This window comes from Mandrillus leucophaeus, unplaced genomic scaffold (genome assembly GCF_000951045.1).
Source record: "Mandrillus leucophaeus isolate KB7577 unplaced genomic scaffold, Mleu.le_1.0 Scaffold685, whole genome shotgun sequence".
Taxonomy (NCBI): Eukaryota; Metazoa; Chordata; class Mammalia; order Primates; family Cercopithecidae; genus Mandrillus; species Mandrillus leucophaeus.
In genome coordinates, this window is record NW_012107419.1 from 1,156,417 (window position 1) to 1,173,474 (window position 17,058).

The following is a 17,058-nucleotide window of genomic DNA, read 5'->3' on the forward strand; positions in this document are numbered from 1 at the left end:
TTTTATAAATATTTATAAAATATTTTGTTTCATCACCTCACATTCAGTGAACCTTCCAACTCTTTGAATTCCCTTTTTTTTTAAAAAAAAAAAAGGTTCATGATAATGCTTAATAGTTGCCCATGTTTTAAAGATACAGAAATCAAAGACCCACAGGAGTGATGATTTGCCCCCTCTTTTGATGGATTATAGGCAGAACTAGGATGAATAATTACTGCCTGCAGCTCCACAGCCGCCCCTCCCTGCTCCTTAGTCTGAAGACCTATCCTGCTGTTCTTTACAGTTCGGTCAAAAGCTGATTTTTCTCATCCCCCAGCTTTACAGAGGCTCAGCACACTTCAATAGAATCTGAAGGTATTGAGTTCCCACTAATGACATTTGCTTTTCAAATATACAGTGATGCTTTAGTGGATACATATTGTATCCAGTCTAAACTTACATCCTTTATTTAGTCTCAAACAGAGCTTCATTCCAGCATGAAGATATGGGATTAATACATAACCATTTATCTGCTAGTTCTGGAACATAAAGTACAAATAAACAGGCATCGTATCACCCTGTCAGCCATTTGAACTCTGTTTAGATCCAGATGGTGGTCCCAAGAAACATTACAGTACATTTCTGTAGCTGTGGCAGGGCATGTGTTTTGCTCAGGGATCACAGGCATTGAGTTAATGGCAAAGATTATAGACATGGTTCTACATGCCACAAAACTTCCCACAGAAGAGTTATGGGAAAGGAGTTTGTCATCTATGGAGTGTATCTGGAACCAAAAGGCAACATTTTCCATTTTCAAGGTAGGTAAGCAAATAAGCAACTGTGTAGTATCTTGCATTGACAGGAGAGATCCCTAAACAATAATATTTTTATTACATGCCAGGCTCTGTGATAGAAAGCGTTTATGCACATTATTTCAACTTCACATAACAATGCATCACAAATTATATGTATTATGTATATTTAAAAGATCCAAGCCTTAGGTATGTAACCTTCACTAGGGTCTTTCACTACCCTTCAAGGATGAAATCAGGATTTGAATTCAGTTCCCTCTGACTCAAAAGTCCCTACTTTCTTATACTAAGCTACTCTGATTTACAATTTGTATGCAATCGGTATAAACCCAAACTAATGAGACCAAATAAATGTTAGAAATAGTTTCATGTATTACATTTTAAATAACCAATTAATATTCCTTAGCATTATATGGGCCAGTATGAGCTTTTTTTTTTTTTTTTTGAGACGGAATCTTGCTGTGTCACTCAGGCTGGAGTGCAGTGGCGCGATCTCAGCTCACTGCAAGCACCACCTCCCAGGTTCACGCCATTCTCCTGCCTCAGCCTCCTGAGTAGCTGGGACTACACCAGTATGAGCTTTAAACAAATAATAATTAGCAGGGCTGAACTAAGAAGAAAATAAAAGCAGAATTCTATCTGATGTGACTTGAGTGGCAATGGGAAGGTCACTCTTGCTTCAGAATAACTCATCTCATCACCATGCCTGGACTTTCATATAATTATTTACTGTTAGACTGAAAGAAACGTTAGAGATCATCCATTTTATCAGTGAGGAACTGGGCTTAGATTTGTATAGTGACATCCCAAGAGCTCATAACTACTTAGCGTACAAACAAAGAGTCATAGCTTAATGCGTATAAAGCTATTGGGTTTTTTAGAGTCCTGACTAAAAATGGAAATACCTGAGGTAAGCATTGAAAATGGATTTCATCATATGCCAATTCAGATTCACAAGTGGTTGCTACACAACGTATGTTGACAAGGATTTGGAGATTGCACATAGAGTCAGCAATAAAGAATACCATGATTCATTATTGATGTCTGTTATACCCACAGGAAGTGGAATTCCATTGAACAGGTGCTAAATATCATCTATTTCTAACTTATGGGATGAAAATTCCTCTAATTCTTTATTAGAGTGTAGAAAGTCTGTACCATCAGAAGATCTACTTTCACATCCTGACAGCTGTTAATTAGTTTTCTCAACTACAAAATGGACTAATTGTAGCTGCTTTACCTCCCTCATAAAATACCTGTGCTGATGAGACAGCCAGGTGGGAAGGGCTCCCAGGCAGAGCGTTCAACTGACATGCGCAATGGGAGGTATGCACACTGGGGTGGAGCCAGAGAAGTTTGAGCCCATTTCAGAGGAGCCAGGCCTCTTCTCTTCCTTTGTGGAACCTGGGATTTAAAGTGTGAGACAGTAAATGTACCAGCAGTGACTCTGGCTTTGCGCAGGGTCCCTGTTTTCCCTTTTCTTCCGTTTCACCCAGTAAAACCCGATGCTACTCACCCTTCAAATCATCTACGAGCCTAAATCTTCATGTCCATGTGACAAGGGCCTCATCTTTAGGTGAATTAGGGAAAAGTCCTGCAAAAATGACTAAAAAGAACACCTGAGGATGTATACATTGTTAATGTAGGTACTACTTTTTATAGTTGAAAGCCAAGAAGCTACTGGGCCTAGAAGGAAAGAAACAAAATTCAAATATAAAGTAGGGAGATAATATTTTCAATTTTTTTCTTTAGCCATGTTGCAAAAACTGATCTAAAAGTGATGTGTTTCTCCAAGAAGGGACGGAATCGCCACTGGGTCTTAGGATGAAGAATCTGGCTCTATTGAGAATGCTCTGAGTTTGATCTAATCAAACGTTGGGGAGATAAAGGACAACTTTTTGAGAGGCACTTTTAACAGTTTCAAGTTTCTGGGATTCTTTTCAATATAGACCTTAGTGTCCTTAAAAAACTGATGTTTCTACTTCTTTCCCAAACTGGGGGTGATGTGGCTTGCATCCTCTCGAATAAGGTTTTGATTTGAGTGCATATAAACTCTACTCTGGCCTTGCTTTCCAGCCTCTGTAAGTCTGGCTCTGGCTTTTCTCACACTACTCTCCTTTCTTTCTTTCTTTCTTTCTTTTTTTTTTTTTCTACTGCTCAGCCAGCCTTTTCTCTAAAGAGATATCCCTCTCTTCCACCCGTTCATGTCTTTTTTGATGCCACTCCCTTTCCTGGAAACCTGTTCCATTGGAATGCTTGTTTTTAACAGACCTCAAAGTCAGCATATTCGAAACAAAACCCACCATGGTTCCCTTCTGTTGTAGACTGAATGTTTGTGTCCTCCCCAAATTTATATCTTGAAACTTTAATACTGTAATATTTGGGAGATTATTAGGTCGTAAGTGTGGAGCCCTCATAAATGACGTAGTTCCTCGTAAGGTAGTACCTTTATGAAAGAAGCCCCAGAGAGCTCTTTCACCTCTTTCGCCATAGAAGAACAAGAGAGGGTACCATCTATGAACCAGAAAATGGGTCCTCAACATACATCCAATCTGCAGGCACCTTGATCTTGGACTTCCCAGGCTCCAGAACTATGAGAAATAAATCTCTGTTGTTTAGGCCACCCAGTCTATGATATTTTTTTATTGCCGCACAAACAGACAAAGGTACCTCCAATCTTGTTTCTTCCAATCTTCCCTGTCTCAGCAGAAACTTGAGAAACCAGACTTATTTTTGACATGCCCCCATACTTCACCTTCTCAACCCATACTTCTATTAAATATCACCTTCTGTTGATTTTACCACATAAATATCTCCTGATTTAACTGTTTCTCTCCACTGCTATCACTCTGATACAGGCCACCATTATTTGTCATCTTGATCCCTGGATTACTCCATTAAACCTCCTAACTGGTCTCTTTGCTTCATAGAGCTGAAATGCTCCTTCCAGAAATATCCAGTCTTTCAATCCTTGATGTATTCCTTCAATAACTCAATTTCCCTCTAGACATAGAATTTACAAGTCCATCTAAGATCAGGCTTTAGTTATATCTCTGTGATGTTTTTCATGTTGAGCTGACCACTCTGAGTTTAATTCTTGTTCCTGGACATTACATGTTCTCTTTCACATCTGGGTCTTTGCACCCAAAGTTTCTTCTATTTGAAACACTTTGTCTTCTAGTTAATCTTTAGATTTTAGCTTAATTGTCAGGTATTCAAGTATGCCTTGACTGATGCTCCAAAATAGATTTGTTCTTCTTCCTTCTATACATTCTCAAATCACCATGTCCTTCACTATCATCTTGTTTTATCATAATTCCACATTTATTATTTGTCTTTTCCCTAGTCCATTAACAGTATTCTAGCTGTAAGCTCCATATGTCTTATTCATGTCTGTATTCATGAGTTCCAGGTGCTTATTATTGCTCAATAAGTACTTATTGAATGAATGATTTCCCATCTCAGTATGCCTCCATCATACTCACTATTCAAATTTCACCCTAGAAATCTATTTTACAAATGCTTTCTATAATTTCCCATCTTTATGTGATATTCTTAAGCACATTATTGATACCACTTATACTGTACTCCTTTTTTCCTGGTTTGAGTTATAGTTTTGTCCTCTTTTGCATCACCTTCAACCTCCCTAGAGCAAGATTCTATCTTATATACCTTCATATGCTGTCATAGTACCTAGCTTAGAGCCTCGCATATAAGATATTTAAGCAATATGTGATTGCTTAAATTAACAGAAAAACCTCCCTTAGGGTAAATTAAATAAGTGGTAGACTCTTTACAGAAATTGAACTCTTTTAAGCAATTACTTTTTTTTTTTTTTTGAGACAGAGTCTTGCTGTGTCACCCAGGCTGGAGTGCAGTGGCATGATCTCAGCTCACTGCAACCTCCGCTTCCCAGTTCAGGTGGTTCTCCTGCCTCGGCCTCCCGAGTAGCTGGGACTATAGGAGCATGCCACCATACCTGGCTAATTTTTTGTATTTTTAGTAGAGATGGGGTTTCACCATGTTAGCCAGGATGGTCTTGATCTCCTGACCTCGTAATCTGCCCACCTCGGCCTCCTAAAGTGCTGGGATTACAGGTATGAGCCACCGTGCCCGGCCAGCAATTACTTTTCAGTACAGTTACATCATTAGAATTAAGATACTATGGCTAGAGAATTTCTCCTGGCTTTGGCATTTTTGTAACTATTTTACAGGATACAAAAGAAGAGATGATAACACTTTGAAAATATACCTACCAATGTGCAACAATCTCCCAACTCACAGATACCATGATGATAATCAGCAAAGGACTATTTATCTATTCCTGCAATATAGAGGTTTATCCTAAAGATACCATTGCTGATAACTTTTTTTAACCTGAAAATGCTCATAACCCCTGAGCATACACAGCATAATCCCATACAGAATGTGTTATTGCCCATATTAATGTGTGTTTGGAAGAGTAGATGACAATTAAGATAACTTCTGGTTCTAAGAACTTAGGATTCCATACACTGATGTATTCAAGCAGGATGCCACCCTAGAGTTGGGAATGCAGACTAGAATCAGAGGACATGAGTTCAGTTCCCAAATCTGATAATTATTGCCATCTTGACCTTCGCTAAATTCATGCACTTGACTTTTTTTTCCACATAGATTCTGTTCTGAGAATTGAGGATACAGTACTGTATAGATACAGTCTCTTGACCAAGTTACCCAGCCTCTCTGAACTTTAGTTTTCTCATCTGTAAAACAGAGTTAAAATGAGATGCATGGCTTGTCCACATATTGTCCTCTGAGAGGTGACTAACACAAGGCCTTTAGAATAGGTTTACACATGTTTGGGAATTAATACATGAATACATGTAGCTATTTGGTAATTAAAATAGAAACGTGATAAGATATAAAACACTGGGCTTGGATCTATTAGTGCTTGTGGGTTCTTCAAGTGAGTAACATATGGAATCTTTTTCCCACTTTGAGAAGCATAGTCCTCACCATCACGTATACAATCTTCTTGAGGTAAGGACTTTATTTTTATTTGTTTATTTTGAGCTGACTCTTGTTTATATTGAGTTTTGGTAGGTTAGCCTGCATACAATGAGCCTCTAGTAGCAGGCAAAGAAAGAGCTCAGTTCCGGCATTCATGCAGAGTCGGTGCAGAAGACTCACCTTCTCTCATGCTGCTGTGCACCTAAACCCAAGGATTTTGGAAAGCCCGAATCTCCCCAAGGAGACTAAATTACTTCCATGTTCTCATGCCTCATTTTTGTCCAAAGAGCAGCACTTTGAGTAACATGTACTCTGCCTCATGACTGTGAAACAACACAAATTGAAATCATTTCAACCTAAAGAGCCCTGGCCAGGGTACCATATTCTCTGAATGGAACACTGGGGAGTGGTCATTGTGCCTTCATTACTGGCACTGCTGGGATTGATGCCACCTTTGCACCTATGACCACCGATGGAGGAGACTTTGCCCAAATTTCTGCATTAAACATGATATGCCTAGATCAGCACCTAGAAGGCAGTGCCTCTCAGCAGTAACTGGTTGGTTGGCATGCTAAGATTGCACATGAAAGTCTTAGGGGAGCCCTAGACAGAAACAGGAAGACTGGAATCATAGAGAGGGACAGACTGGACTTTTGGCTTCCGGCCAGCATTCTAGAAGCTCTAGAATGTGTGATGCTGGGAATCAGCTAGGGTATACTATTTTTTGCACACAGAACCTTATAAAAAGATTCCTGAGTACAAAAACAATAAGAATGTGCTGTACAAGCTATAAAATGACTTACAAATACACAGTGTTAAGTTGAGATATTGTTCTGCCTTGCTATGATAGCCTCATTCTGTACCTGTCCATGTCCTTCCTCCTCAGGGCATAACTGCAATGATGGACAGACAGACAAGAGGTCAAACCTTGTATGAAGGAGTAAAACCAGTTTTCTGGCATAAGTTATTATTTAATTCTTTTCCTTTTCTGTTTCTAAGAGTTCATCAAACTTTTGTGGCCCTTAATCTTCAGGTTATCCAAGTGCTTTAGCTTCTGAGTAGTTTTAGTTAATCTCAGTTAACTTTAGCTATAAGGAATTACATTGACCTATTTGCATCTCTACGGTAAACTAAAAGGAGAAACTAGGAAACCCCACATTTAGAATTTAAGTTTATATTTTTCCTGCACCTATTTCCATTTCCATATTTTTGCATTATCTTGTATAATTATTGCAGCAATCCTGATTCTAGGTATTATATCTGTTTCACAGGGGATCAAACTGAGGCTCTGAGGGGTGTGGTGACTTTCCCGTGGATACAAACAAGCTAAGAAGCTCACACGAGAGACACATACAGCCCTTGTAACTGTGAGTTCAGGGCTCTTTCTGAACCACAGCTGCCTTCTGGTTTATTGTAGTCATTCATCATACATCCACATCAGCCAAAGGGAGACGACTCCCCATCTGCTCCTTGCCTAGCCTGTCAGTCTCTCAGGATATGACCTTGGCTGCAAAGAAGGAGACAGGAGAAATTCTGCCATTTTCAGAACCCCAGTTGACCTGAATGTCTAGAGAGAAAAGTCAGAGGCAAAGCACTCAGTGGAAATGGCTGTCAGCAGCCTGGAAAAGGAAATTTAGATGCCAAGGTCTGACACAAACCAGAGAATCAGCAGCTTTGCAAGTTCAGCAGGGGTGCTGGGGCTGTGGGCATGTGGCATTCTGTGACAGAGAGTGCCTCTAAATTTCTCTGAGGAGCTTACAAGAGATTAGAGACTTGTCAGAAAATGAGAATGTTTCAAGCCAAATAAAAGGGCTTAGAAAGTAGATGGACATGTATAATTAAATGAAACAAAGATGCTTTGAAATCAATTTAATGAGCCACATTTTGAGGAAATGACTGTGTTTTCAAGTTTGATAATAAAAATTGCAAAATATGTCTTCTGCTTCAAAGTCATTTGAATTGTCATATTTTGAGCATGCCATTAGATTAATTTAGGCACAAAAACAAAATACCATCCTTTCTTTGAGTCACTTTTTATTTGAAACAATGTCGTGAAAAGGGAGATGTTCAACCTTGCGAATTCTTCATTTCAAACATCCCTTCTGAAGATTTTTTTCTGCATCTTTAATGACTGAGTTTTAAAAATAATTCTCTAAAATAAGTTTAAAAGCTAGCATCTGTAAGTACTAGGAAGTGCAGACAAAGTGAAAAAGCATCTTTTAAACAGTTGGGGACTCAATTTAGTCGAGGTGAGTTCTGTTCTCAAAATTAGTAGAAACTTCCAGAACCGTGGTACTGCTAGACTCTGTGGATGATACAAAGGAATATATAATTCCTAACATTATAGTCTTTTGATATACATGCTGAAATAAGGAAAAGTAATAACACAGTAGAATTTGATTAAATTTCACAGAGACTATATGCAGTAGTCTGCTCAATTGGAGAAGCGGCCCAGTTCTTGAAGTAAAAATAAGATCGGGACAAAGAAAAAGGAGGACTTCCCAGGCAGGAGGTTACAGGATCAGGAATGAGAATGTCATCAAATAAGTGGTAGACCAGTTTGACTGAAACTCCAGATTGTCCCAGAGTGGAGAACTGCAGAAGATAAGCTTACATAGGAGCCCTATGATAAGCATCTGTTCTGTGTTTGTTGAACGAATCAGAATATTTCACACATATCCTTTAGTATTTTGTATGATCTTGGAAAAGTTATCAAGAACTGCAATTCTTTAATTCCTCGTTTGCAAATGAGCATAACAATATAATTAGCTTCAAAGCACTATTGTGATTAGTAAATTCATGTAAAGTACTTTAGTACCGTGCTCTGGTATAAAATAAACAACACATGTCTGTCTTGCTCGAATATTTTGTTAAATTAATAATAGAATGCAAGAAGTAAGCAAAGGCACTGACATGAAAGGCATATTTGGGTGTAGTGAACAAATTAGTCTGGTGGGTAGAGAGGGCGTATAGTGCAGTGTGGAAGATCAGCTTGAAAAAGGTGGGTGGCAAAGAGATTTGGGGGATTTGATTTAGAAGTCCCAGGCTAGTGGTGCCACTAAACATTTTTAGCTAGGATATGACATTAATGAAAGAGAATTATCAAAGGGAAAAGTAAGAAAAAAGTAATCTAATAGCTGCTTGGAAGTAGCCTCCAGTGGCACAGGAATGTGTAAAGAGCAGAGAAAGGATGTTTTTATTTCAGCACAGTGTTGATTTCAATTTATCCTAAATCTCTGCACAGCCACAGCACTCTTAGAAGTCAGCTTCAATCTGTCTGGCTCAGGAGGGAGAGTAGAGGCATCTGAACCTCCCTTCAAGAATGAAGCTATATTGTGACTTATCCCTTCTCCCCACACTTAGGCATTCTCTAATGACTTACTCTGGCTCACCACATTGTAACATGTCACTCTCAATCACACAAGTTTCAAGGATGATTTACTTCATCCTCCACTCTGGAGTACAGAAGTACCCCCTTGGAGGGAGAGGTGGCAGCTTTCCGGTGCTCCTCTCTGCCTCCTACTGCTGCACAGTGTAATTACCCAGTGGGCAGCCCTGAGCTTAAATTTTAATCACTCTTTCCAATAGGATCAGTCTTTGGCTGGGATTACTGCTCCAAACCGAACAGGGCTGTGGTATTTGTTACTTTTGTGTCAGGTTCCCAACTGTCAGCATTTTAAACATTGTGCAAGATCAGAAACAAGATTGTTATTCATTAATTTATTCATTCCACAAATTTAACAAATATTTATTGATCATATACTGAATCAGGTGCTTGTGCTCTAAGTGATAAATCAATCTCAAATATTAAAAACCTGTTTGAGAAAAGGGATTTTTTTGTCTTATACCATCTTGAAATTTCTTATAGTGCTTGCATAGGGTAGATAATCAAATTTTGAAAAGATCCGTGTTTTAGTTGGATGAACAACGTATACATTGAAGTTCTAATTGGACTCCATGCTCCAGAAATATACATATATATGTATATACACACATATACATATATATATTTCTGTATAATATGAATATAGAGATATAGTTCATATTTATGTAATATATTCATACTTATATAATTATATACATTCCTATTCCTATACATATACATGTATAGAAATGTATGTATATATGTTCATCCAACTAAAACATATCTCTGTGTGTGTGTGTGTGTGTGTATATATATATATTTAAATATACTTAAATTCCCAAAACCCAACTTCCTAAACTGCTTCTTGATATTCATCATCTGTAATTTCCATGTAACCATTCCCCTCCCTTCCTCACATCAGGAATTCATCCTGTTCCTTTATGATAGTACACTAAGAATGTTATGAAAAACTACCTAGTAAATGGCCAGATCAGTTTTTATTACAACTTATGGTTAAATTCTTGTTTAATATGTAACTTATTTTCTTCCTAATACATATTAAACAATTTCCATTGGAGACATGCAGCCTCTTTGTTTATTTACCTTCTTTCTTGATTTTTATAGTTTCTCTCTCACCTTAGTATGCTATGTGAGTTTAATGAGCTGTTTACTCCAATTTCTTAGGTGGAGTGACAGATCTTCCACCTTCTGCACAATGGATATTTTCATGAACACATTTTCTCAGAGGGGATACCCAGCTCCACACTTTCTCTTATTATTTTAAGAGTAGCATCCTCAGAGGGTGCCAGAAAGGAATCGTTCTTACAGTTTTTTTTATGTCCATTAGCACCTAGAATAGCAAGAAACACACAAACTCCTTAGCAGGATAATCTTGACAGCATTTTCTAGTTAAAGTTCTTCAAAAATGCCCTCTCATCTTGGGTGCAGAAGAACAGTTAGTTCTTCTTATTGGGTTTCACTCAAGTGCAAGCATTCAGATAGAGAGATGACCTCCATTTTTTTTTTAAAAGAATAGAAAGGATCATTTATTCCAGTGTTGTTCACAATGATTTACCCATTACTCCTCTCTTCTGCATGATCAGTGATGCCTTCAGGAAAGCAGTTGTCCTAAGTTTGGGGGAAAAAATAAACAGGTAGTAAATGAATAATCTCTAAATAGACCCAAAGGAGTTTGGACCATTGAATATTGGTAAATCAAAGAAAGGTTGAATATTTGATGTGCACTGTTGCATTCTCTCTCCATAATCATTTTTCTAAACATGGTTGGGGTCTTGCCTAATTGGACTCCATGCTTATCAGTTCAATGTCTTCTAATTCATGTTCTATTCTGGCAGATTCACCTTTCTCAGAATAATATAATTACATCACTCTCTTGCTTATAACCCCTAATGGTCACTATAAATTCAAGATATTCAGCTACAACTGGGCCCACAAGGTGTTTCCATTCTCTTTTCAATTAAGAGGTGATAGAAGCTTTAAGTTGAGGTCTTCCTTCACCTGCCTGATACTTGCCCAAACCTACCAAGATGGCATTTGTACCCATCCCCTTTTTTTTCCTGCCTGTACAATGGAAGAAATGTTCATCTTCTGAATCTCTCCGTCTATGTTTTGTATCCCATCCATTTTCACTTTCAGAGGGAAATAGCCAGTATTTGACGGGCAGTAAATCTAAAGCATCAATTGGACAGTCCAGCAGAGATGTCAAGAAGAACAACTACGAGAAAAGAAGCTATTAGTACATCTGCTGTTTGGAGATATGGTAGGTTGGATTAATGTAGATGGAAAATAGAGGAACATCTAGATCTGGTTTGGGGCTATTCTGTCATTCAGCACTTTCACAGAGAACTAACTTTGCTGAGACAGAAGGGTCTTCCAGGGAGATAGGGTGAAATCATGCGGTGTGGTGCCATAGAATTCAAGAAATCAGAGTACTTGAGCAGATTAAAATACTTCTAAGTGTTTAAAAGGAGAATATAGGTGTGGTTTTATGTTGACTTAGAAGAGGCAGAGGTCCTTGGTATCACTATATAGTAGTTTCAGAGGAGTGATTGGGGCAGAATTGCAGTTAAGGAGCAGATATAAGGTGAAGAAGTGGAGGTAATGATTACAGGTGCCTCCTTTGAGAAGTTCTGTTGTAAAGGGAGGAGACAAATAAGATAAGAGAGACATGGGGTGATCAAAAGAGAATTTTTTAAAACAATTTTTACATTTGGGAGATCTGAGAATATTTTGTGTACTGAGAAATGGACTGATGATGCAGAGATCTGCTTTCAATGTTTCAATCTTTGTTTCTCTTCTGGAAAACTTTTATCAGAATTTATTCCATTCCTACTCTTTTTTTCTGTTAAAGAAGACACACTTCTTAAAATAATAATTTATACTGTAGTCTCCATCTTCTTACCACCTTATTCACTTGCTTAATTCATTGCCATCTTGCTTCAGCCCCTGGAACAGCACTAGAATTACTTGTTGCTAAATCTAATTGAAACTGTTTGGTCCTTATCTGCCTTAATATCTCAGCATTGTAATCTTTCTGTCTTAAAAACACCTGCTTTCTTTGCTGCGTTTTCACCCTATGTCTCTGATTTTCTTAGTCTTCTTTGTAAGGGTTCTGTTCTTTAACTGTGATGTTTCTCAGACTCCCTTTTCTCATTTCATATATTCGCTCTCAATAGAAAAATGGTTTTGAGGACCATCCAACAGCCACAGCCCCCTAGATCTATATTTTAAGTCATTTTAGGAAGATACTGTCTTAGGTTGTTCCGGCTGCTATAATAGAATACCACAGATTAGATGGCTTATTTCTCACAGTTCTGGAGGCTGAAAGTCCGAGATCAGTGTCTGGTGAGGGCTTGTTTCCTGGTCCACGGACTGTAGTTTTCTGGATGTTTTCTCACAGGATTGAAGGGACGAGGAATTTTTCTGGGTCCTCTTTTATACAAGCAATAATCCCATTCATGAGGACTCCATTCTGATGATCTAATTTATTCACAAAGCCTCTACCTTCCAGTAATATCACATTGAGGGTTAGGTTTCAACTTATGATTTGGTGAAATTCAAACCTTCATTCTATAGCAGATGCAGACATACATATTCATTTTCCTACTTGATGTTGCTATTCAATTTCTCATAAGCATTTTAGACTTAATACATCCAAGACAACTCATCTTTTTCCTCATTGCATTCTTTATCTATGATTTCAAAGAATGATCCACAGCCTAAATTGTTGTTCTAGTTAGAAATCTGGGCGCTCTTCCTGTCTCCCCTTTACCTCACACATGCGATCAATCGCAGTCGTGTTAATCTTGCTACCTTGTGTATATCTCTTGAATTTGTCTATTTCTTTTTACTCTGAATTATTTTACTTTTACTTTTTCTCTGAAGTTAAAGACAGGGCCACAATTTACTTTTCTAATGTATTCTCTTTAGTTCTGAGCTATCAGAGTTAAACTGACTTTTAAATATTGTCTGGGCTACTCTCATCTATGTGTATTTCAACTTAAAGAAGGATGAAAATACAGAAAAGGGAAAAATAGATTTTTGTATCTAGACCAGTACTTTTTGGGATAAGAGACAGAATACAGCTTAATTAATAGATTTTTGTATTAGTGTAGGACCATGCAATGGCTTCTTTAGATTTTGAATAATAAGGATGTTATTGTGTGAAAAATAGATTGGAGTCAGGGTTCTGGGAAAATATGGGAGGTATGAAAGTTATGCTAGCAGATAAGCAAGAGAGTAAGAGAGACTGAATTAGAATGCAAGAGGACCTTTGGATGTATACAAAGAAAACTGTCTTCTTTATACACTTATTAAGTAACATAGAGAGTTTAAAGTCTGCCTTTCATTTCTGAAATATATTTCTGATAATTTATTTATTTTTCACGAGTTTCCTAAGAAATGGGTAGATCTTATCTTTCTAAACTGTTTAGCTAGATTCCCCTCACCCACTGTACATACACTTTAGGTGATTGTTGGTTGTTAAATGAATGTATTTTAGTTTTCTCAAGAAAATCAGAAACGCAGACTTTTGACGCTGCTTCAAAGATACTTCAAGTAATTTACCAGAAAGCATAAATATATTTTTCATCTGAAATGAACCTATAGTGTAGAATTTTCCAAGTATTGTGTTCATCCCAGAAATTATAAATAAGAAGCCCTTCTCAGTACCAATAAGAACTTTTTTAGTTTCAAAATGTGCACAGGTTTTTAAAATACTGAGCTCTTCTTGTAGAGACTGAGTACAATAGCACCAAGATTTGAAATAAATCTTGATAAAAGATGCATAATAGTGTGGAAATTACTCCTACATGTAATGTTGCAAGACCCTGGGATTCCAAGCATTGAAGGGAACTGTAGGAGTCTGGATGGATGAATATTGGGAAAAAATGGAGAGAATCCAGCTGTGTCAGTGCGAATACTCTGAGAAGATAGAGCAGGTTACATACAGAAAGCAGCTACACCCTGTCATTTGACATTAAATCTGGACACTCAGAAGAGTTGCATTACTTAGTGTGAGCTCAAAATTATGGGATAGATTCAAACTGTGCACACCATGGAACGGAGAAGGTGATCTTGTTAGTTCATACTGGGGTTCCAACATAAAAACTTGTGAAGTGGAGTATGCCAAATCAACCCAGGGTGTTGGTAATTGTCCCACATTGAGTCTTAGTGCATAGGAAGCGAAGACAATGTCACTTGTCTGCCCCCTAGAGTATGGATCCAAGGAGGGGCTATGGACTTGGGTGAGACATTTGTAGGAAAGGGGGCTTAGGGCAGTAAGATCTGAAAGGTTGATATTAGAAATAAAGGGTTGAACTTTGGATGATGATGACTCGGAAGCATAGATAACTGTTGAAAATAGCAGCAGTGAGCTTCAATAAAGAGGCCTGGTCAAGTCAGTAACAAGAAAATATAGAACTTTACATTTATCTAAAATTATATACTTTTTGATACATTTGATTATTGGATTTTACTTGTATGTTTGAATTGTATAAATCATTGACTTTAAACCAGCAACATCTATCTCTGGACAGATAAGCTCAGTAAGTACAGTTGCTTGAACAAATCAGGTATAAACAATAGCACAATTAATGCATTTACATTTTGTTCTTTCGTTTTGAACATATTAGCCAGACCAGCTGTTGCCTTCTGTACTGTGCAAGTTCCAGTCAGGAAGACAAAAAATATGCTAAGCATTTAAAATGAAGGGAGTTGATATAGGTAATCAGTTACAAAGGCTTTGAAGGCTGGGGGGAAAAAAGGGGAAGCACAGAAGTAAAAAGGAAGCAGCTACTACTCTTTGGAATTAAGGTTAAAAAAAGAAAGAGAGAGAGAGATGCGATGTGAGTTTAGCAGAATCCAGGTACTCAGCTCTCTGAGGAAGGGGCATCTCTGACTGTTGCTGGATTTCTGAGAGTGTGATGAGGCTGATTCTGGGAATGCCAAGGGAAGCTGAAGGATGGAACCAAGCTGACAGGAGCAGAAAAAAAAAAAAAAAAAAAAACAAGAAAGTCCCTTCTCTCTACTTCCTCCCTCTAATCCCCCTATAGCATCTCCTGTTTGTAGAAACCAATAGGAACCAGCTAACTTTGCATTCTGGGGAATGTACTTCACATGGCCACAAATTTGAGTAGAGAAAGAAGGATGAATTTGGAGGTAAAAAACAATATGTGGCCGCGTGCAGTGGCTTACACCTGTAATCCCAGCACTTTTGGAGGCCAAGGTGGGCAGATCACGAGGGCGGGAGATCAAGGCCATCCTGGCTAACATGATGAAACCCCGTCTCTACTAAAAATACTAAAAATACAAAAAATTAGCTGGGAGATTGAGACCATCCTGGCTAACATGGTGAAAACCCATCTCTACTAAAAATACAAAAAATTAGCTGGGTGTGGTGGTGGGCCACTGTGCCTCGTCAGGTTCTTATCAGGGATGCTGGAGTCCTGCTTCAGGGACTTCAGAAGGCACTACTCGAAGAGATAAATGGTTAGATTCTTTCTTTTATGATTAGGAATTCAGCCTGGTCAGCTAAATTAGGAGAGGTGCCCCTTCCTGCTACATGACTTGTTAAGGCAGGCAAAAAGGAAGGAGAGAGATACACCCAGATATGAAAGACCCATTAGGGCCTTGGTGTCATATCTCTGTGGGGACCAAGTCTTTTCCTTATAATGTCTCAATCCCCCCTAAGAGATTTTAACCTCCTAATTCTTTTTTTTTCTTTCTTTTTCTTTTGAGACAGACTCCCACTCTGTCACCCAGACTGGAGTGCAGTGGCATGATCTCACCTCACTGTAACCTCCGCCTTCTGAGTTCAAGCAGTTCTCCTGCCTCAGCCTCCTGACTAGGATTACAAGCACATGCCATTACGCCCAGCTAATTTTTTAATTTTTAGAAGGGATGGGGTTATACCATGTTGGCCAGGCTGATCTCAAACTCCTGACTTAAGGTGATTCACCCGCCTCGGCCTCCTAAAATGCTGGGATTAATACAAGAGCCACCACGCTTGGCCTCAACCTCGTTACTCTTAAGGGGAGAAAGGAATGAAAATCTTGTCTTCTATAACTGCTTCATGCTGAACAAAGTCTGTCATCCCAACCTGCTCCAGAGGCACAGAAGTCTCTTGCTATCTGATCTAATGATTTATAGGGACTTGCTCCTTTCTGCAGTGGCTCAGGCTGGAACCCTTCAGCTAGCATCAATTTTGTCTGAAACTGTTGCAATCTGGAAGACGCGAACTTTACTAAAAGATTAAGTAGACAAGGGCTGAAGATTAGTAATAATAATATAGTTACTTAAGGTTATAAGAAGGGAAGAAACCAGGTGAGACTTGAGAAGGCACTTCCAGACATAATTTGGGTCAGTTCCCTGGTTAGATCTATGTTACCATGTAGCTTATTTGGATATTTTTTGTATATTGGTCTCAACTTTTCCAGAGTTATTGAGATAAGTGCAACCAGTTTTGTTGAAAACTGCACACACACCGTCACTGGTCAGCTAGACCATGATCTAAGCCTAGCCTGTTGTTGACAACACCACCAATTGGTCTCAGGAAGCCTGGAGACCTTATAAGCCTTCTCTTATATTTGTGGTCAACTTTTCTGTAATCTGTGTAAGGTTTTTAAAAGTTATTTCATGTTAGGTGAAGCCCCTCAGGGAGCTGCCCTTCCCATAGCTGTCACAATTTCTGCCAGGATTAGCTCAGTTGGTCTCTTATATCTAATTTTGGAAGTAAGGTTATAGACTGTTACTCTATTGGAGCGCAACTGTCCTATGGTAACTTTTCCTTGGAACTGGGGGTGTCCACACAAGGATAGGCTAAGGTCTGTAAGTTGAATGGGAAGATGGGGTCTGTTTCTCCCTTGCAGGACCTTGACTACGACAAAGGAA